The following is a 23,778-nucleotide window of genomic DNA, read 5'->3' on the forward strand; positions in this document are numbered from 1 at the left end:
TTTTCTAATGACAATACTTTAGGCTGTTTTTTGGTATTTCATAGTGTCTGGAACAAAAGCACTGTATGTACATTAAAAAGAGAAATAACACCTCATGAAAAGGATAAGAAAATCATGTTGTGAATTATTATTAAAGCACCAGACAGTAGCAGTACTGGATGATAACACAGTTCTGTCCCATGGGGCTCATTACGTGAAGGTACAGCTGGAAAAGAGATATTACCTGTACAGAGGCACAGGTTCACCAGTTGCTAGTTTGTCCTAGTCTTATACATGTAATCCTGTTCCTGAATGTCTTCAATGCCAGCCTGAGCAAAGCAGTGCCCTGCAGCTCACACAGACCCTCAGTACCAAGGCACCAGCAGGACACCATCACTGCTGGAAAACACAGCTTGAAAACTTTGATTTTTCTACCTCTCCTATTCAAACTAAGGTCAAATGGGAGTTGACACCATTTTTCAGTGAAGGAAGCATTTTCCAGGAAGAATGAACTTTCCCAAGGGACTTAAATTACTTACAAGTTCTGCTCAAATTTAGTCTGTAGCCCCATAGCAAAGAGAGGGAAAAACATGGAAATATTCAATATTGGATTTCTGTTGCTTTTAAAAGCCTAATATTTAAACATGTTAACTAGCACAAACATGCATTAAAACTGAGGTAGAATATAATTTAGATATGTTATCTAGATAACATTTATTTTGGTTTTCCTCCAGGTCCTATTTTTGTTTATTTTGGAAAATAAAAAAGTAAAAATTTTGTTTCTAATGGTGTGGACAACAAAGTATTTAAGTAGACTAAATATTTAAGTAGACTAAGATTCACTAATCATATGATCAAGAGCTGTTTCAGGCATCTTATCCAGTGATCTGTGTGAAACACCACAGAAACGTGAAAACCTGTGAACCAAGTGAAAAAATGACATGCTAAGTTTGTAGCAGTGCTCTGGCAGTGAACTTTTAAGGTGCCAAATAGGAAAAAGGGCAATGTGACAGAGCGAGTGAGCTGGAAGAGAAACAGTGTTACATTCTTGAGTCACACAGGACAAACTCAGTCCTCCGAGACTTTGGTCACCTCTTACAAAGGGCTGCACTTCTGCCTGACTGGAGCTCCCGTTTAGCTCAAGGACTGTTTTCAAGCAGCCAGCACATCACTGCAGCAAAGCATCAGTGCCCATGCTCCTCCCTGTGCTTGGGAGGCTGCTTGGACTTGGCCAAGTGGAGCAGCTCCTTGGAGCACTGGCATTGCCAGGGGCTGTTCATCCTGCTGCTGCTGTGAGTCTCACCCAAAGCATTTCACTGCCTATGCCCCCAAGCCCTCAGAGATGAGGATGTTTCCTATATCTGGTATCAGTATGACAACAAAAAACACGAGTATTTTATCAATGAGTCAGGAATATTTTCATTCTGTCCACCATTCTTCTGAAAAACACATTTGCACAGCCTGAAGCAGAGTTAAAAGGATGTGCACACCTGCTTAGGGATAACTTGCATTCAATGAACAGGACATTTATATAGCATTTAAATACTAACATAAATGCTGTAGCTATATATCAATAAGGACTCAACATTGCAATCATACTTGTTTACTTGTTGCTGAAAACAGCTGATAACTTGGAGATGGCAGCCATAAAAAGTCAGGAATTAATGGTGTGTGGTTGAATGTGGTGTTGTGTAGGGAGGAGATGAGTGAAAGAGCTGAAGTGTTTACAGAAGAGATTAACCTTTGTACAGGAGTCAGAGTAGTAAGAATGTCCAGAGTTATGCCTAGAAAACAAACAATCAAAACATTATTAAAAAGGGGTGTCAGGAGTCCAGGAGAAGGTTTCATGATGGGTGAAGGATGAAGAAAAACTATAAGGAAGAAACTGGTGGAATGAGTGGATGTCAATATAGTAGGTATATCCATATTATAAAAAATACTAATGAAAATATTTTTCTTCTATTAAGATTAATTTTATTTATAGATAGAAATGATTGCTTACAAGTTATTAATAATATTTAAATGAATTTTTCTCTGTCCACAAAACTCCAACAGGTTCTCTGTACAAGACAGATTTTAGATCACTGTGATATACAAAATTTTTAATCCCAAGGACCTGTTGTAAAAATGTGTTTATTAGAGCTTTGTTATATGAAATGCTAACAACCCCTGTATTGGTGGAATCAGAATTCACTCTTTGCAAGAGTCTCACTGAAGGTGGCAGGATTATGTAGGTGACTAAGTACATCACACTTCTGTGATCTGCACTGTGATAAACTAAAACATCCATCTAATCCTGGATTTTTTGTCATCTTATACCTGATTTTCCAGTGCAAAACTGGATTGCTTTCTTTTTGTTTAGTTGCATGATTCATAAAGGCATTTTGAAGCTAAATTCCTTTTTATACAGTCATATAAAATGATAATCACAAAAGGCTCACTTTGGGGATGCTATACCAATGTTTATATCAATATTTTAAATAGCAATGGAGACTAAGATTAAACTTTGCAAGCTCCCTTATGAATTTGATACTAAATAATAATTTTAAATAAATATGCTTTAAAAAAAACCAAAAAAAAAATTAAAAGTCTGTTGTGTTTCCAGAAGACTTCAACTAAATGTATACAATGGTCAGATATGTAAGAAGATGGGTGCCATTCACTACCTATGAGATTCATTGATGGAAAAATAAATTAGATTTTTTTTAATACAGAGAATCACAACCATTTAACCCCTAACCCTCCAGTCTGTGTTGAAAAACAGAGCAGTCTCTGATTATTGCTTATAACAGGAATGAGAAGTCAATCTGGAAAAATCTGCCATCTGGATGCCACCAGTAGAGCCAAGCCAGGCAGCTCTGCTCCCACTTCTTCTCCAGCAAGGAGCAGGAGTGGGAGCATCCAGCACTTGGGCTGGATGGGCTTTCCTGCCCTCTTGCACATCTTGAGCCTTCCTGATGCTTTATACACAGTGGGTTGCTTTGCCCTGGGTGGTGCAGGCAGGATGAAAAGGTGGCCTGCAGCTCACATCAGGGCCAAGGTGCAACTGACATGAAGTGATGAGAATGAGGAAGCCAAAAATCAGCTTCAGAGACACAAAAAAGTACAAAAATGTGGTGAAAGCAAGTGAGATGAGCCAATTATTGATATGGCACCTTCAAAATGTCACTGATGGCTTTCAGAGGGCTGAATAGCATATTAAAAAAGTAAAGTTCATGAATATTGGAGGATTGGGAAAAATATTGCTTGTGTAAACTATAACTGTGTAACTAAAACAAGATTCAATTCAGTGAGGGTTTATCAACAGGTTCTGCTGAAAACTGAGAGAGCAATGTAATTAGTTTGTCCTGTTAACTCAACCTAAGTGATTTATACTTTTGAAACCAGAGGGGATTTAGTAGAGCCATTAGATGTTATGTCACTATAATTAAGGGATGTTTCTCCTAGAGGCCTAATTTTTTAAAAAACATGAAAAATTTTTCAATCTCTATTCCCCATAAAGGATAAAAATATCTTTCTTGTATTAAAGTTCCATGACTCCAAACTGAGTTTCAGTACATTTGATAACCTCACTAGTGCTCTATATTTTAGTGGTAACATATTTAATGCATCCCTTGATGTCATGAAGGTGTAAGTCTAAGCTGAAGGTTATAGTTTTAAATGGCAATACAGAGTCTCTTTATTAAAAAGATATTTTTCTGGTGATGACACATGCACATAATTTGGTGGTTCTTTCTTTCCTGCCCACCTTCCTTCAAGGATGCACAAGTATGTCTGTTCTACAAATGTTAGATCATTCTCCAAGAAAGGGGGAAAAGAGCAGTAGGCAAGGACAGCTATTTTTTCTCATGCATAGAACTGTATATCCCAGTGTTAATATTCACAAAAAGGGAGTGTGCCAGCAAAAATTAATAACTGACTCATTTCCTTATAGTGTTTAAAAGGACTTAGGTACATTTCTGACATATCATTTTATTAGAAGGCTTCTTGGAAGAAAATGTTTACATCTTAGGCATTTTTCCCTGCAGGTAAGTAACTTCTAACAGATTAAGTTTATCATTGATGGGGTCATTTTATATCAGGATAGCAGGATGTGTTTCTCCTGTTCAGTACTACAGAACTTATCATAAACAGCAGTGCAAAATGTTGTTTTTGTGAAACATACAGATCTAAAGGAACTATAATCATAACACTAACATGCCATATAGGGAGGGAGCTGTATGCTCTTCCAGAACTGAGGGGTTTTTGTTGTGGATTTGTTGGGGTTGTTTGTTTGTTTGGTTTGGTTTTTGGGGCTTTTGTTTTTTGGGGTTTTTTTGTTTTGTTTTTATGTTTTTGTGGGTTTTTTGGTAGGGTGTATATTGAGGGAAGTACTGGTTGATCACTGAAAGACTGAGACCAATTGGGCCACTGGGATTTGTGGGGATGAGGAGCTAATGAAAGGAGTCCTTTAGCTCTACACATGCTAAAATCTGTAGGCTGGGACAGAAGAAAAATGAGGCCCAACAGAAAACCTGGCTTCAGATTGGAACATCAAATGAGCTTCTTGCTGCATGGCAGGCTGAGCCAAAGCCCACACAGCCATGGAAAAACATTCCTACTTTTTCTTGTTCATTCTACTGAGCATAATGAGCATGGGAGAGACCTGGCTTCCTGTAGACCAGTCTAGGACTACCAAACTGTAGCATTACCATCACCTAAAGATTTTTTACTAACAGTACAATAGACAAATTTCAGAGCTGATACTCATTATGACCAATATTTTATCTCGCTGTTTTTTTTTTTTATGTCCAAAACTGCTTCGCCAGATCAAACCCCATCACTTGCTAGACTAATTGTTGGTTGTTAAAATAAGGACTGCAATTTACCTCTTACTATTGAATTCTTAATTTGGCAGTTTATGAAATTTAAGATCACATGAAAGCACATCACAGATGAAAGGATGTATGTTTAATTGCTTAACAGATTTGCTGCTGTGCAAAGACTGCAGAGCTGCTGTCCAAGAGCTATCCCTTGGGGTTCTTCCCTCTGGCTTTCAGAAGTGAGAGCTATCGTTACAACACAGCACTCTCCTTCCAGGAGTTTTCCAGACTGGTTTGGATAAGTGTGGAAATTCATACTTATGAGGCAGACCGAAGAACAAATCAAAGTACGCTTTGAGAGTCTGGCATTCCTGGCTGTGAAATGAATGGCTAATCTTCCACTGACTTTAAAGTCAGCTGGAGCTGCTTCAAAAAAAAGACAAAAAAGCAATACTTTAATTCTTCAGGAGTGAGATTTGTTACTGCCAGTAGTAGGTATGCATCACATGAGCTCTCCAGATGATGCTTAACCTGAGCTCAGAGATACACAGGCTGTCAGCTGGCAGTTTGTATGACAAAACATCACATACATTTGTGAAAAGCCACACTGAAGACTAACCCTTCTTCTGTTTTCATAAGCACAGTCTAATTGGATATGATAAATAGCATAAATGTAACTGTCTTCATATTTCTGCAGATAATAAAGTCAAATTCTCATTTGGTATTGTCCTACTTCTAAAATTTTAATGAAGCATTATGATAAGAACCAATTTTCTCTGTTTAATCTAATCTGAACATAAAAGACTCAGAACAGCACAATTACTGTGCTACGGCATATATAGAAAATTACTCATTATTACTGAGCTCCAAAGTAGAGAAAGAGAATATTTCCAAAGGCACAAAATGTCTAGGGCTATAATTCCTGTTTGCACTAATAAGAAACTCTCACAGTACCATTAGCAAAGTAATCAGCTTTTCAATATTTTAAGGTCACAAAAATATAATTATAGAAATAAGAAAATAATTTTACATTTTATTTTATTTTTTGTTGTTTACTTATTCTTATTTTCAGATGAGCATCTTTATATTTAAGATTTCATATTTAAGATCAGGGGCTGCATCAATCTTGTCAAAGTGACTTTAGTCTGAGAAAGAGCAGTAACAAAGCATATATATTCACACACTGAAGTTATTGATGGATTCCTGCTCTTTGCCAAATTAATTACCAAGCACTATTTGATCTTATGTGAGTTGATAAATATACTGGATCAAACATTTATAGACTAAAAGATTCAAGATGAAATGTTGGATATCAAGGCTAACAGTTTTGCTGCACACCTCAATGCCTCAGCCCACAGGCGCAGCATCCTGCCCAGGTCTCACCCAAAGTTAATCATCCCACTGTTTGCTCTGCACCATCATTTTTGATCCTCAGTGCCATCTATTTTTATTATAAGTATGATTGTGGTAAGAAAGGTTTCTGGCATGTCACTGTTTATTCCAAAGAGGTCTTAAGGCAGGGAAAAAGGAGAAAAAACAAAGCAAGAAACCATCAGAGAAAACAAACAGCATCCTCACTGAAAAGGAGGGCCTGCAGAGCACATTCCTAGATCTGATGGCAATCGCAGTAAGACCCACTGCCAGCAGCTCATATGATGTGATAATGACTTCTCCATTACCAGGCAATCTCAGCCTCTTAATTCCTCCATGAATCGTGTCAAGGAGTCAGTACCCCCTCCAGCAGGGAACCAAAAACCTGCTACCCACATATTCCAAGATTTGAACACTCTCAAGAAAAAAGATCTCCCTTTTCAAACTGCACATTGTTTCTGTAGGTTCTCTCTCTAGTGCTTAGTGTCCAAGTAACAAGATCTTAAAATAATGAGAAGAAGCCTAGAATAAACCATAACTTCTCATAAATACAAACCTTTGTTTGCAGACACTGAAATAAAGGCAAATAAAAGAGAGACTTTACAGGGGTGCCATCTGAAAGCTTGGCATTTTGCAGCCTCTCAAGATCATGAGAGAACAAAGAAAGCTTCAGTCATGGTTTGTTGAGAGGTATATCCCCACAGGTAAGAGTTGGAGGAAAAACATGATTAATGGTTACTATGCAATCCTTCAAATAAAACCATATTTTCTGGGGAGATATAAAATAACAGTTTTCCTTCTGTTCACAGTGAAAATATGCTCTGATAAGTTTAAACATCCTTAAACACCTAGCTGCTTTCTTACTCTGTTCCTGGTGTGGTCTCTGTTGTGGATAGTACAGACAGGGAATATACACATGGCTACAGGATTTTATGCATCTGAGAGATTGATTCTGGCATCAGCAGCATCCTCTCTCACCCTCTCAAGCATGTAACACCAGGGATATTGCACCAGGGATTATGGTAAGGGAGGAGGTGATGAGAACTAAAGGATGTAGCAACAAAGTGAACACTAGGAGAGAAAACAGAAGGAATAAGGGAGAAAAATCAGCTCCTGGAATGTTACTCCTCCATTTCAATATCTTTGCAGTGGGAGTAATTCTACATTGGCCAGAGGAGATGTTCAACTTAATTCCTCTTTTCGTGCTACCTCGTCCTACAACCATCTGAGAGATACCATCTGATGCAATCAAACCCTGGCCTGAAGCTGTACAACCAGGAGTATCTACTGTGGGCTGTAAGCAGCTGGGGCAGAGCTAAAAGCAGCACAGTCAGACACATCCCACCACCCAAAACTCCAGGGCAGCAATAAAGGCAGGAGAGCTGTAGTACTGCAGGTTAATAAATGTGTGAGAAAAAAGCCACCTCTCCTCACCCCCTCAATTGTCAAGCCACTGTTTTCTTGTTTGTAGCAAAAGTTGACATGGCAGTTCCATGGTATCACTGGAACTTTTCCTGGCCAAGGGCAGTGGAACCATTTTGTGACAGTGCACAGCCAGTTGGCTGCTCTCAGATACACTGAGACTTCATTGATGCCACCACCCACATGTAGGGAAAAGCTTTCATAACTGCACCTTGTGTGCCCTTAGCAGCTCACTAAACTTTTGGGACCTAGCTGCTCAACCCTTCGTTTGCCATTCTGGGCAGAGTCTGGAGCAGATTCCTTGGAAAACTTTACACATGGAGATGCAGTTATCTGTGAAATTAAGGAGCACCTAAAGCAAGCAGGAAGTAATAAGCCACTATGGGAACAGACAGACAGCAGGTACACAGTTCACAAATGTGACTGCTAAGAAGGATCTTGGGTGTCTCTGAAGTCACCTTGCTTGGATTCCACATGGGACTAAGGCTTGCAAACAGACAGTCCAAGAGAATATATACTGGGGGGAAATTTCATTCAGCTCTCCATCTTTAAATTCAGTGGTTACCTTTACTATGACAATATCCCATGGAGGCTTTAAAAATCCATACTCAGGAATTTCCACCACTTTTCTCAGCTCATTTTCCCATTTGCTTTCCTTCTCACATTTGCTCATACAGAAAATCTTGCTTTTCTCACACAGAAAATCCACTGCTTCTTTATTCTTCCCATTCCTCAAAGGATTCTGCTTTTTCTACAGTGTTTGGAATAAACAAAAATCACATGGAACTGTGCCATGTAGTCTTGTTACTATATTTCAACAGATGGTATGCAGTATTGTTCTGGATGCCTGCACAACAAGAAGCTGCGTCAATATCCTTGCAGGGTTTTTTTCCTGAGGTCCTGGGAGATGCAGTAAAGCAGCACTTGATGTAATTTTCTTCTATTGTAGTTCTGCTGTACACATGTAAAACTAAACAAACAAGATTCTCATTTTGAATGTGTTAATCACGCCCACAGTTTGAGAACAATGAAGAATTAGATTAACTTGCATCTGTAGGTGTGCACGTTAGTCTGCATAAAACACACATACACTTTGTACAGATGTGGGAAAGTCAGGTACCCTTTCTTTCTCTCACTGTGTGCTGTGACAATCTCCAGAGGAAGTTGGTGTAATGAGGGTCACATATCATGATTGTCAGATACAACATAGTAGCAATTACCCAGGCCAGCAGCAATTGTGACCACTCTCTGCACAAGGGAACAATTTCTAGAAGTGGCTCATGAGCTGACAAGATTAAGAGTGACCAAAGCTGGTGATTAAAAGTTTTGACTAAATCTGCTATCAGCAGTGTTACAAAACTGTAAAGCTGAGGAGAGAGGTGTCTGCAGTTGAACATTCAGACTGAAATGCAGGGCCCTTTCCAGTTTTACCTGCAGCACAGCACCAGCCATTTTCAGTGAACACTGGTCAGCAGAACACTTCTGTAGTCAAAAGTAGTTGAGAAAATTAAATTTGTCACAAAACCCTACCCAGCCACAGAAGTATTTGTTTGGGAAGTGGTCAGGCTTGGATGGTCTATGAGCCATCTAGCTAGGAAACAACAGCAACAACAAAATACCTACTATATATCACATATGTGTGAGTGTGTCTGTGTGTGTGTGTGATTGTATATAATTTGTGATTAACAAACTACAGATTAGCAGGAATAATAAGTATGATATGAAAAGCTCTTAGTCTCAAATATGCCAGCAGCACTGAATAACTTTGAATATTTTAGGGACATAAATCAACTTAAGGACAGTTCTTAAACATGAAAAGCAGCTACAATGATTTTGATATTCTGTGCTGTATAGAAATAATCAAATTCTCCTTCTGAGGGACATGAAAAGCGCTGCAGGTCACTGGTGCTAGATGAGAGGGTGAGGAACACATTCAGTGCAGGCAGCACAGTGTGCAAGCTGCAGATTGAGCTCTGGGTGGCAGGAGCCCCAGGCAAGAGGCCATGAACTGGACCCTTTGCACAAAAAACGAGCACAGGGACCTGTGGGGAAGTCAGGTGACCGAACTGAGAGAGACACAGCAGAAGCTGAGGACTCAGCAGGAAGAGCCCAGACCTTCATGTGCACAGACTATGAAGGCATAAAACCCAGGGGTTACTTCATTTGGTATCCCTTCCTGGAGGCACTCAGCTTGAGCTGTTCTTGTGTTACTGCATCATGAATAAATTGCTTTAAGGATGCAAGAGAAACCCAGCCAGCAACAAAATCTGATCTGACTGTGTGACTGTGGTGGGTGTATGCAGGGAGCCAAGCAGGGCATCCATGGGCTCACCAGAGCCACCCACTGACATGGAGCTTCAGTCCCAGCAGTGCAGTCCCTGGTGGTGGGAATGGTGGCTACCAGAGTGCCCTCTGAACAGTCAGACAGGAAAGTTTCCTTATACATGAGACATTATAGGATAAGGTAGTATAAGAGAGGTACCACACAGCCTTGAAAAATGCCAAGGGTCACATGGGCTAGCCCAAGCAATCTGTCCTGCCCTTACACTCTGTGACACTTGGTGCACCTCTTATCTCAGTGTGGCTTGAAAGGGAAAACACATCACCAAGAGACAGGAAGAAGAATTTGGAAGGAGAAAAGAATGAAAATTCTGTCTTTCTCCATTTATTTATTATTCCAAGGGTGGTATGAGACCTGATTGAAGTCCTATCTGGGTGTGTATCTTAGTTAATGTGTTGACAGGCATTTGGAATAGCAATTCAACCTGCTCAATCTGACTGAAAGAACTCAGTGTGCTTTGAATAAAAGCAAGACTGCCTATAACCAAATGATTGCAAAGATGGAAGGAGTGGATGAGTGCTTTGAGCAACTGAGTCCAGTTTCAGTCATTGATGCTGACATTATTGTATGATGAATCTTAAAATGAGAATTTTTTTCCTCTCCTTACTTTTCCTTCTAGAATATGGGTCCATAGTCTCCACCTTAAGAAATATTTCCTTTTGCAGCTGCAACTGAATTATGGCTGATTCATCCCAAATAGTTTTATCATAAGTACCTCATTTGGGTTAACTTGTTCTTCAGTTTCCAGCAGTGTCCTCTGGGACAGGCATATGGGAGAGAACCACCCTCTCCAGACCCATTCAAGACACCATTTTACATTCCTAACTAAGCCAGATTCTTTTGACTTCTTGAAGTTAAAGATGTTTTCCCAAATGTCCTTTACCACCACTGAGATCCTAGCACAGACTCATGCTATTAGCCCCGAGATGTGTGTCTTTAGCCTGCATCCTGCTGTACCCATTTCTACCCTTGTTGCCCTCAAGATCACACCATGTCAGTGTACAAGATTCTGGTACTGCATATGCCACAGATGATTCCTATATCCGTCAGTCAATTTAATTTTCATGTTCCTGTCTTTTATGCCAAGGTCTTTATTAGAAATAGTAAACAAACTTTGTCCAGAGAGTCCTTGAGAAAATTGTCTAGTAACCTCTTTCAGCTTGATCATTTGCCTCACAGCATGACTCATTGTCATCTCTCATTTAGAGAGCTCCTTACCAAATCTCAGTTCCTGTAATAATCTCCATCTTCACCATTTTAGCTGATAATTTCCCATGTGACACTACATCAGTTTCTTTGCTCAAGGTCAGATAGATTTGATCTACTGCTTTTGTCTACAGAATCACAGCTTTCTTTTTTTTCTAGAAACATGAATGAAGATTCTTATCAATCTTTGATTAGATAGGCGTCAGGATAGCCTGACACAATGTGCCTCTGACCAAGCTTTACTACATTTTATCCCCCTTTCCATTTATCTGCAGAGTTTTAATTAGTGTTTCTTTCAAAGTTTCCTACATAATCCCTGCACACAAGTGAGGTCAGTAAAGTCCAAAAGCCATAAGGAGATATTTTAAGTCCCCCAGAAGATAATGTGATAATTAAAACAAAGTGATAATATGTGCTTGATGCAGCTGTGGGTGGCAGGGGGAGGCAGAAGATCCAAGTAACTTAACCTCTAACCTCTAACCAAAGTTATGCAGATTCTCCCTGTGTTTCCTCTATAAAATCAGGGAATGACATTATCCAGTACAAAGTGGAAAAGCAAGAACAAGTAGAATTAAATTCATAAGCCTTACCTGTACCAGTTCAAATCAGCAGTCCCTCCCCTGCAGGGCTGTCTCCATCAGGGTGCCATAGCAGGTACCTAGGGAAGAGGAAAGAAACAAGAAAAGCTCACTGTTCTGCTTTCCCACTATCCCAGCTCCACAGTTTTGTGGTTAATGGATCATTGAGGAAAAGGCACTATCTATCTGTTAAATAGTTCTTACTGTACTGCATTGCTTTCCACAAATCAATGGAAGTTTCTAGCATTCACAATATCTATGAAAACCTTGTTGACTTTGAGTTCCTTACCAGCTGCTTCTTCTGGATGCCCTTGGTTCTTTCACCAGGAGAAACACCAAACTATCACACCTCATCACCTTCTCCACTCCACAATACAATTCCTCTGGTTTGCCCCTTAGCTCTGTTTTCTGGAGCTGAGCAGCCATACCCATGGAGGTATTCCCTGGGCACAAGCCATTGAACACCTTCAAGCACCTTTGCTCTCCTCTTCTGGGCTTTGTCTTGCCTTTTCTCTGCCTCCTCAATGTCCATTCTACTTTTGCCCAAAGCAGTTGGGCCATCCACAGAAGGGGAAGAAAGTTTAAGATCTTTCAGGATGAAGCCAGATCCATACAGAGATTACTCTGGGAGATCCTGAAAAGCACCTGAAAGACAGTGCATTCATTGGTCACAGTCAGCATGTCCCACTTTGCTCTGCACTGGTGCGGCCTCACCTCAAGTCCTGTGCGCAGTTTTGGGCACCACAATATAAGAAAGATATAAAAGCTATTAGAGAGTGTCCAGAGCAGAGCTGTAAGATGGTGAAGGGCCTTGAGGAGAAGCTGTATGAGAACAGCTGAGGTCACTTGGTCTGTTCAGCCTGGAGAAAAGGAGACTGAGGGGAGACCTCACTGCAGTTGCAACTTCTTCATGAGGAGAAGAGGAGGGGCAGGCACTGATCTCTGCTCTGTGGTGCCCAGTGACAGGACCTGAGAGAATGGCCTGAAGTGGCGTCAGGAGAGGTTTAGGTTGGATATTAAGAAAAGGTTCTTCACCCAGAGGGTGGTTGGGCACTGGAACAGCTCCCCAGGGAAGAGGTCGCAGCACAGCCTGACAGAGCTCAAGTGTTTGGAGAACACTCTTGGGCACACAATGTGACTTTGGGAAGTCCTGCACAGGGCCAGGAGTTAGACTACATGAATCATGTGGATCCCTTCCAACTCAGCTTATTCTGTAATTCTGTGAATTTCCATACTCCTTGCCTTGCCCTTTTAGAAAAATCTAACCCTTTTAAACTTTGTGAATCCCATTTTTAGGTGTCTGCTTCTGGTTCAGCAGGTAACAAACAGAAACCAGCAAATTAGCACTTGGCACTGCCATGTTTAAATCGTGTTTGAGAGATAGCGCCCTCACACCTGCCTGAGGCCATTCATAATTTCTTTCTGTATGACCTTTAATTTCTGCACAAGATATTTGTTCACTGAACAGATCTAATTACCCAGTTACAGACAAATTGCCCCTCACATCCTGCACAAAGAAGGTCAAATAGACATTAACAGCCCAGACAGTGGAGCTGTACCAGAGTGGGCCTGCCCAGAAGGGCTGCCCATTGCCTGGGGCCTCAGCTCTGCCCAGGCACATGCACCTTCCCAGGGCTCCAACAAGCTCCAGCACAGCCCTGATCAGGCAACCAACAGTGCTGTCTTATTTTATTTGGAGGGAAAGGAGAAGCTAATAGACTACTAGACTACTAGACTAGACTAGACTACTAGAAATGGTACAGGGGAAAAGGGGGCATGTTTGTTTTAATACTCTTATTAAAGAAAAGCATAGCATTACTGACTCTTTAACTTTTCATTCAATGTCACTTATGCTTATTAATTTATTAGAACCTTAATTTTTACAAGTGGCTACACAAGCAATTGCTTTCCATTTCAGCCAAAGAGGGACTTGTGATCTTTTTATTGTGATCTCAAAGAAGAAAGTGAACATAAATTTGTTATACCATGTTCACCCAGAGCACAGATATGATTGAGATTTTCAGCTTCCCTGACACTGCATGTCTGCTGACATTGCACATGTGAGTCAATATAAAAATTGATGCAGTACCTGTATGTCTTGAAAAGCTTCAGAACTGATAATCTATCTTAGCACACAATGACATAAACTTCACAGTTTTTCAAAACTGTGCTCTTTTTTAAAAAGAGTTTTTGCTGCTGATGGAGATTTTTACAGGCTTGTGGTTTTGTACCACAACCAATATAACAAGAGAACATTGCCCTCTGGTGTCACAAGCTTTGCGCTTGACAGAGCTTGCCACCTGCCCTTTCTTACCCCTTTTCTTCCTTCTCTTTATTCACTGCACTGAGAGCCAGGCTGTGGTTCAAAGGCATAAATCAGCAGAAGGTATGGAAAGGGTTGTTTCCTTTCCAATGCAGAATTTTTTGTAACAATTGCCATGGGTGTGAAAACAATCTGTCTAAAGTACTGAAAGCCAGAATTAGTTCCCTTCAGGTTGAATGATGCTGTTAAATCTTAGCTGATTCTTTTCTTTGACCAGTTTATCAATTTATTTATTCATCCTCTTGAATAGGTTTTTTTTGGATTTTAAAGTAAATATTAGAATCAAAGCCATCAGAAGACTGGAGCTAAATTTGGGAGCTTATGCTACCAACTGCTTTACTAACACCTGTGTTTTTCTGATCATAACTGAGTTCTCCAGCTCTGCACTTGGAGACATCTGAGTTCTGCCTAATTGCTCACAGGTTTGTCCCCAAGCACACTCCAGTATATTAGGACAAACGAGTGGCAGAAAACAGCCAAATCAAATGCAAAGAAGCCAAATTATTACTTGCTGTTGGATGACAGTACCAAAAGAGAGAGAAGAAGCATCATTGTTTAAGCAGTTGGGGAAGGGGCAGGAGGGGATGCAGTGGGAGTAGCACAAAGTTTAGATTTATCTTCCTAGCCTTTCAGGCTCTGCTGTCAGATGGCTTGCACAAAGAATAGTAAGGTAAAGTGTCAGATTTTTTTACCTCAACTCTTAAAGCCAAAGATTACTTTTCCACTCAAATATTCCAAGTGTTTAGTAAATGCAAATTTCAAAGAGATAGTTGCCACAATGAATAGATCTTCTTGCTAGCTAATTAGTCCATACAAAATGTATAGACAGTCATTTTTGCTAAGGAGTCAGTGATGATTCCAACAGATGATCCACTGATTCCATCAGCTACTTGCAGCCACTCTGAAAACCACAAGGGACAGAAGTTTAAGGTACAGCTTTAAAACATAAGGTAGAGACTGACTGCAGGGGTGGCCAGATGGTGCTACTTGTAATTGGCTGCCTGTTAGACAACTCCCTGGACATTGTCTAATCACTTACCTTTTGCTCAGTGGGATGCTACATCTAGCTTGAGCCTGATAATAGTTGATGGTCTAGGCTCAACTCCATGTAGGACCCCTCACAGACCATGGAAACATATCCAGGGGTTATTTTTTCTCCTCTTTCCCTAGATATTGGAGGGACATGCTCCTCTTAGTGCATTAACCAGAGATAAATAGATAATAAGATGAGAGCAGGCACACTATATGTGGCTTTTTATCTGTCCTCTGGACTTTTTCCCAGATGCACCAGACCAGTTTTTGACCCAGGCTCTCCACTACTTTCTAACCACTGAATTAAATCCTTAATGATAAACTGAACATAGAGATTATCTTCCCAGCCATTTGCAGGACTACTCACTTTGAATTATTAACCAAAAAAACCCTCATTTTTCTGCTCTTACAAGAAAATATAAATTGCCCTCTTGAAGAATTGAGGGCTGACATTATTTTTGTGCATCTTCTCATTTGCAGATGGCTTTTACTGAGGCCTTTGCTAACAAAAGGATTGAAAGAGGGGAAGTAGGAGGCTGAGGTCAGATATGATGTTTAATTTAGGAATTAGAGAAAAAAGAAACATTGCAAACTGAAATTTGAGAGGAACTTCAAGATATGCTTCACCAAAAAATTTACAGGGGAAAAAAAACCCAAAACCCATTTTCTCTTTTAAAAAGAAAATTACATGTAGATAAACAAGCTCTGAAAAATCTCTTGAGGTACTGAAGAGGGAAGTAGGGAGATAACTGTATAAGAAAAATTGGTTCTGTAACCAAAATGCAGTCTGCAAGCACTGTTCTATGAAGCTATTAAAAAAAAACAAACTGTAGTTATAAACATGTGGTAAATATGTATTTTATTCTGCTTTTAATGTCTTTGACAATGTCTGTCTACACCTCCCTTATTTAGAGCCAGCAAAGTTTTTTTGGTGGTTATATACCGGACCAAATTAAGGCATTGATCAGGCTAAATTTTACTTTTGTTTGCTATGTTACTTCTTGGCTTGTTCCTTCTATATTACTTCTTGGCTTCTTGACAGTTTGGAGGATTTGGCAGCAAGGAAGCTAAAACTTGTGTCAGGCTACAGTGCTTCAATCTGGGTGTGAAATTCAATGACCGTTTGAAATTCAGATTCTGCAGAGTCATGACATAAACAAATGTAGCATTGAAAGACATTCTCCATAGGAAGCTGTTTAGCAGACAGAGAGCAGACTGAAAAAGGTGGAGTGACCTCACCAAAATTGATTGCAAGATTACCACATGAGGGGCCAGGCATTAATTTTGCCCTTAAGATTTACTTGCAGTAAATCATGTCATGAATGTTCTCTTTGGCTGGTAGATCCCATTTCTCTGGTTTTGCAAAACAAATATTTAAAAAGAAAAAGCAATTTATGCATTAACTGGCAGGTGTGGTAGCCAACAAGCCTCTGAAAGGTGTTGATTTTTCCTATATGCCAGAGAGCCAATCTTTTCCTATGCATCAGTTTGTCTTGCCATCTACTTCTAGAATTATTTTTTAGGATTTTAAATAAATCCATGGAGATTTTACTTGTCACTCCCAAAAATCTGCTGAACTGCCCTTTTGGTTTTGGTGCCATGAGTTCAGACCTATTGCTGAACCTCTGTTGGTGGAGTAGTGGCCTTCAGCAAGTGATTTAAATTCTTGCTTTCAAAGGATGCTATTAGAAAACATGACTGAGATGACACTGATTGGAAAGATGACTGAGATGACACTGAATTTCTTCTTAGCTCCTGCATAGCTGTCTCCAGAAGCTGCTTAGTCAGCCTTTGCAAACTCCTGAATTTGCAAGTTACTCTTGGCTGAAGAAGGCACTGGAGCCACTGGAAACTGAGGCAAATTGCAGACAAGCTGACTTTCCCTTCCCTCTCTTCACTTATTTACCAGATTATAAATTTGCATACAAGCCTGCCTGGGAATAGGCACACTTGGGAGGAAGGTCTGCAGAAGAGAGCAGTGTGCTTCAGGGGCAGTAGCACAGTGAGGCTGATCCAGACCTCTGGCCTTGGAGGTGAAATGGAGGATCAGTTCCCCAGACATCTGTCTCAGCTGTCACCCATCTGCTTTTGGACTTCACACACAGCTGTGGCAAAGCTCTTAGAGGCACACTCTGTCTCTTACACATTGCTCTAGCATCTGGCACAGCAGGGTGCCATCACTTTAAAGGTTTTAAGCAGCACTGCTACAATAATGATTGGTAGAGAAAGTCAGATAATTAATTACTTTCCAGTATACTTTTCACTAGTATAGCGTTCAATACAAGTATTGACTGGATTAATTTAATTTCAGAGTTGCAGAAGCAGCTTTATGGTTATTTTTTATTTTAGAGTTGATTTTTTGTTTATCAAGACTTTCTTTATACTAGACTAGGACTGTCTCTGGGGTGCTTGGAAATGAACATTTTATTTGCATTCAGACCCAGTACGGCCACCCTAACCCAATCCAGCCATGGAATCTCTGGGTGTTGCGTGGTTGTGGCTGTTTGTCCCGGGTGTGACAGCTAGTGCTGTCACTGCTCCTTTTGGAGCTTCTTCTGCACACAGTTGTACTGAGCAGATCAACTCTGTCACTCCCCATGTAAATCCCATTTCCCAAGACCTCTCCTGCCTTTCTGTCAGCAGCTGAAAGAAGAAAAGATGACTCCCAAGCTACTTTAAATTCTCACTGGTCTACTGAAAGCAGTAGATGCAAATCTCATCATAAACTGATACAACTCCATTATTTTCAGTGGAACTATGCCCATGAACACAAGTTTCAGATCTAATGCTTTCCAAAATCATTGAGACCGCTACCCTTTGGCTGTGTCTGTTTAATGGTTTCTGTTGTAAATTACTGTTACCAACACAGACTATTCTTCAGCCTAAAGCTCCTTATTGAACTGGGGCAGCCTCCTACACCCTTAACCAGAGTAGTGATTCCAAGTGTAAGTCTATAAACAGAAATGCTGGGACTGACAGCAGCCTGCCTTTTGGGAAAATCTGCTTTTTGTCTCTTGTCTTTGGAACAATCACTCATTTTTAATGAGTTTGGATTTTTTTTTTTTTAATGTTGCAGTATTATTTAAGGCTATTATTTTACTGGGAAAAAGATTCAACATGTAATGAAACATTAGATATATTCATCTTAATATTCAATGCCTATTCCAACTATATTTTGGTCTCCTGGTAACATTACTAATGACTTGTCATCATGAAAGAGAGAAAGAGTGAAGCTATTTCACTGGATTCTGAAACAGCATGAAATCAAGTGCATGTTACACCGATTTTGCAAAAACAGACTGCTGGTAGCAATTCTCCCTGTGTTCAGCAAACCATGAAATAACACTATATCAGATTTCTGGCTCTTGAAAACAGGGAAGCATTCCAAAGACAGTGGCTTTTTGGCACTGTCTAGCAGAAAGGTGGAAGTGCTGAAACATGGAACTTCCTTTCTTGCCCCTCTCCCCATGCTCAGATGTTCACAAAGAATCAGTGTAACAATCCTCCAGAGCATAGCTCAATGGAAACATGGAAATTAATTGTTGCAGTCACCTCATTACTCGACTGTCAGTGTTAATAGATGTTTAGCACTGCACTAAGAGCACCGGTGGTGTATGATTTTATCACTGCAGATAAGTGCTTTTAAAGTAAAGGCTCACCACAAGCAGCTGAGCCAGGTGCTGAGCACTGGCAATACAGCTTGGGATGCCCCTGCCCAGCAGCTGGGAAGAGAGGAAAGGATCAGAGCTGCACAGCTCCCTGATGCTGGGTCATATGAGCAGCTTAATCATGGAAAACTTGTCTCACATGAACAGAGCAGGGCAACCATAGGGAGCCCTAAGGTCTGTACGCCATAGCAGGAAAGGGATACAACATTCAGAAGGATCTATGATTTGCAATTTCTTCTAAATTTCCAGAGGACCAATACGAATACAAATAAAGTATCATCACCACTCTGTGGCATCAGCAAGCACAAAGACAACCCTGCACCTGCAGAGCTGTTTGGAGGCAGTGCTTCTGAAGAACAGGTCAGCTGAGCTGGAAATACCCACCTCACAACTCCTCTTTCAAAAGCCCAGCATCAAGCATTGCAGTACAGAAAGAGGGTTTTTTTCTTTATGCATCATGGTGAAGTACCTTTCTTTATGCATCACGGTGAAGCATCCTTTCAAAACGTTGGTAGCTTCATCCTCAGACTTCTCAACTGTGCCTGCTTTGGAAATAGACTAAGCTAAAAAACTCAAAAATTCTTTGTGAATCCAGTCCTGAACAGAGTATCTGTCTAGATGAAGTTGAGGATATGGCCATAGCTGATCAGAGGCCAGATGCCCTGGAAATAAATTCCAGTGAAAGCTGGGAAAGGATTCCTCAGAGTCCATTCTTCATGCGGAAGTATAACTCTTGTGAATAAAGACACATCGGGGCATGTGCTCAGAAAATTCCATCTAATTCTATCCTAATTAAGCAAGATAGTTCAAACCCTGACAAGACAAGATTAGGCTGTTATTTTTATTATTCTTTTTATTTCTATGCAAGAATGTGCATAGTGAAAATGATCTCGCAAGACAAGATGCTGCATTTGCTGCTCATCCTTTTTACTTTCCAAAACTTGAGTAATGCTTCAGAAGCAGAGACCAGGTTTAGTTAGCAGTAAGTAATTGTTATAAGCTCACTGCCATCAGAGTATGTCCATACCAGATGAAATATTTTTCTGACCTTTGTTAAAGTGAGCTGGCTTTAATGGGTGTTAAATTGTCATCCACACATGAAAAGTCTTTGATTTGGGCTTTCCAGTGCTGAAGCACTGTTTGCCCAAGCTAGTTTCTTTGGTCTGTTTCTACAAATTTTGTTCTGCAGATCTCACTTTCTCCCTCTCCTTCTGTGCTTGCAGTGCTCGAAACATCAGTTGAAAAGGAATTTTGAGTGTCCGTAATTCACTACAGAAACTTTTCAGGCTGCAAAGGAGACAGATGAGACACTAACATTGACAATATCAATGAAATAAATCCTTCAGCAACAATAAATTGTATCTGTGCTTGTTTATTGAGTTTGGGGTTTTTTTCCACCTGTCCAAAGTGATGGAAACTCATCAAGACAATGCTACACAGGTTTGGGAGTATACTTAGTAGCTGACAAATTTGTAAAGCCACACAAATCTTGAAGCTTGTATAAGAAATTAACCAAGGTGTTGTCTCTTTCTTCCCTTCTGGGCTGTCAGTGTGGCAGCCCAGAAGATAGGAGCTAATGTCTCAAACACTGATAGCTGGACAGCTGTGGAGTCAACCAAGGATTGTTGATAACAGCAGACAAGGAATGCTGCTAGTAAGACATGGCAGGAAAGAATGAGATCTGGCTGGAAAAGGGGGCCATGCAGAAGTAGGGCAGCACTTGTCCAGGACAAACTTCCTTGTTATAATTCCTGGAGATAAGCGCAATACAGTACAGTGCAAGTGCAGGAATGAGACCGGGAAGTGGGCATGGACTTCAGAGTGGGGGATCAAAACCACCCAAGACCCCTGAAGCCCTTCTGACCTATTTCTAGAAAGGTCTGAAAGAAAAGACTATGCATAGTAACTAATTTGCTTAGAAAGATAAACACATCTTCCAAAGGGGAAAACCTGTCTGTAAAGAGGTATCCCAACCAAGCCTGGGCAGAGGCCCCAAGACCATGGACATCCCATCAACTGGATCAATGCTGGAACCAGAACTGGGAGCTTATTTGCTTCCTTCCTTCTTTTTTTATTTCTCTTTCTTTTCTTTCTCTCTTTTTTTCCCCTCTCTTTCTCTGTCTTCCCTTTAATTATCTTTCTTTTTCTCTGCCCTGTGCTTATATAGTAGGTCAGCAACTAATATACCACTTTAAATGCCAAGTAATTTATTAAAAACACTTTGTGAGTTTTTGTGAACTCCCTGAGTTTTGTTGTACCTTTTGAACATGAGCATTTAGGAACCTTGGATGTTCTTTTTCCACACAACATGAACAAACAACCTTTGCTCTTGAATTGTATGCCTCATTTCTAATGTTTTAAGATCAGCACCCATGCACCTATACATTCCTCAGTTATGGTCTGTGCTCTTCATCTCAGTTACCACCCCAGAAGGTAAAGAAGGCTTTTAAAGGGGCAGCTCAATTCTTTCAAAGTAGCCACGATCAGAAAGCCTACCAGGACGCTGCAGTGATGTAGATGGGATCTTGGGCTGATACACTTGCAGCAAGTAAAAATTCCAGAAATATTCACATGAGAGGAGGAAGACATGATTTTTACTGCAATCTACTGTGTACTACCTAGACTATTTTCTTCACCCTGAACCAGACTTATTTCTGCACAGGAACATCCTCTTGAACAAAGAACACCCTTTCTCTTGGGCTACATGTAGTGTCCGAAGCCTGGATATTAGATAATTTTTTGGTGAAGATGGTAAGATCATGAATTCACTACTCTATTGTTGAGCCTTGCCTCTTCTTGAAAGTGAATTCAGAAAGCTGTCAGCGTTTTATTTCTCTGTGGAGAAGAGAGATGGCACAATGCCTGTAGCCTTTGATGAATGTCAGCAATGTAAAATCCCTGAGTACCTCATGTCTTTAGAGGCTTTATTTGCAGATTTTCATGCTTTGCCTAAATGCAGCCAGGATTCTGCTATAGGTAAACTTTCACATGACTCAGCTCTACCTCCTGTGGTAAAACATTCTGACTGCCAGCAGTTCAACTGTTGGACAACAGAGGAAGAAAGACAGAAAATGCACTTGATGCTAGGGTGTGTGACAGCATAATCTTCCAAAAATCTTGCTTTTCTACTGCAGTCTTGGGAGTTGAAATTTGTCTATAGTGTCAAATATGCCGTATCATTCAAAATAGAAAAATGTCACATTAGAAATCACTAGTTAAAGAGTGGTAAAAATTAAATACAACCATTTGCTGCCATGTGAACAGTCAGCAGAGACTGCTGATTTTGACATGTCAAAGCCCAAAAGATAGATTGTGTCTTTCAGAGAAGGCAAGGTGTAGGGCAATGAGGATTACTAACTGATAAGCAACTGGGTCAAATTTGCTCCTTCCCCAGCAGCAACAAGAAAGGAGTAATTTGTTCTGTACTTACCACAAAACATGAGTACTGTGGGGAGCAGAGCTCATGTTAAATATTACCTCAAAAACTGGCTCCCCACAGTGCTTTGCTTCTTTGATATAAGGAGCCCCTACAGCATATGCCCTCCACCTGCAAACAGAGAAGTAAAATTCTGTGGATTACAAGCTGCAGAAGTGGAGCAAAGAAATTAAGGCACAGTAACAGTGAATTTGGGGTGATAGGAGGGGATCTGACTTATCAATCACCTTTCTGGATACTATTAGTTTATACAACATGATATCATGTCAATCATATGTCAAGGATCCCTGCAATGGACAGAGAGTTTCCTCTTCAGCATCACTTCAAGTGCAAATAAAAAAAAAAAGATTACAGCCCTGACAGTTGGGGAAGATGTGCTTACCAGAATCTGTTTTAAAATTCAGATTTGCTTTTCAATTCCCTACTCCTTTATTCTTTGGATTTATTTTTACATCCTTACATCTAAATGCACTTTTCCTGATTCACTGCATCCACTGATATTTTTCATAATCTCTTGTAAAGAACTCAATTCAAATAGGATATTTTGGTTAGAGGGGTTTTTTTGCATATCAGTCTGAGGGGGAGTTGAGGTTTTTTATGCTATTAGTGACCCCTTAGACATTTTGATGCTTTTACTGTCCTTGAAAAGAAATTCTGAGTATTTCTAAGCACAGTGTATTCCATTTTCACTACATAAAAATTGGTGGTTATTAGCATTCTAGAGGCAACATGTCTACCAAGCTGACTGCAACAAAGATAAATTATCTGGTTTATGCTGCATGAATTCTTTCTTTATATAAATACACACATCTATGGGACTATCTAACTTCATCATCCTAGCATCAGATAGCTACATAATCAACTTACTGAAATTAAAAATTCGTTGAAAAAACCAGCCTTTATTTCCTTAACTGTGTCCTGTCTGAATAAAAATAAACTATAGTTACTAAAAATTTCTGTATATAAGTTTTTCTAGGGGGTAATTTTCAGTGAACTACACAGCAACATTTCCATTTAATTTCAAAGATGAACAGTTTTGATGAATACCGTTGGTTTTGTAAATACAAACTAGACACTAGTAACAAGGGCCTAATAAGCAAAAAAAATGAACCCCTAAGGATAGGAACCTTCAGGCAAGGTTATGAAATTACATTACTAGTGAATTTACAGTAAACACTTACTAACTCACCCCAATATTTGTATTTCAGCAAAGCTGTTAGGCTTGACAAAAATTCTGGCCCTGCTTTGTGTGACTCCACAAGACTGAGGATGAGGATGGTGCTGTCAGTGCTGTGCTCCACCATTCCCCAGCGGGCACAGCAGCTCTCCCCTCGGGGGCTGCTGTCTGTCTGAGAGGCTCACAGCACGAGGGTCGTGCTGGGCACACTGCCCAGACCAGCAATGCTCTCTGCATGGCAAACACACACAAGAAGGTACTTAAAGCACAGAAGAGTCACTTTTACAGACGGGACAACAGGTAGAATTGTACTCTGCACCTGCCCGCAGTTCTTAAAGATGTCACATTAAAGCGAGGGTGCGGTAATTAATCAATTAAACTTATCAATTAAACTTGTTTATTGTTGGAATATCCAGGACAGCCAGAGGGATGTCCTGCATTCC

At 40.2% G+C, this 23,778-nt stretch overlaps 1 long non-coding RNA gene across 1 annotated transcript in view; it reads right to left on the reverse strand.

The window, feature by feature from the left end:
• LOC143693727 (uncharacterized) overlaps positions 1-23,560 on the reverse strand; it is a 47,897-nt gene extending 24,337 nt beyond the window's left edge. The window contains exons 1-3 of the long non-coding RNA XR_013181666.1: positions 23,348-23,560; positions 22,153-22,269; positions 11,712-11,779 (exon numbers count right to left, since the gene is read on the reverse strand). This is a non-coding gene — a long non-coding RNA (uncharacterized LOC143693727). The remainder of the gene's footprint in view (positions 1-11,711; positions 11,780-22,152; positions 22,270-23,347) is intronic.
• Positions 23,561-23,778: the final 218 nt, after the last annotated feature.

Source organism: Agelaius phoeniceus, chromosome 3 (genome assembly GCF_051311805.1).
Source record: "Agelaius phoeniceus isolate bAgePho1 chromosome 3, bAgePho1.hap1, whole genome shotgun sequence".
NCBI classification, from domain to species: domain Eukaryota; kingdom Metazoa; phylum Chordata; class Aves; order Passeriformes; family Icteridae; genus Agelaius; species Agelaius phoeniceus.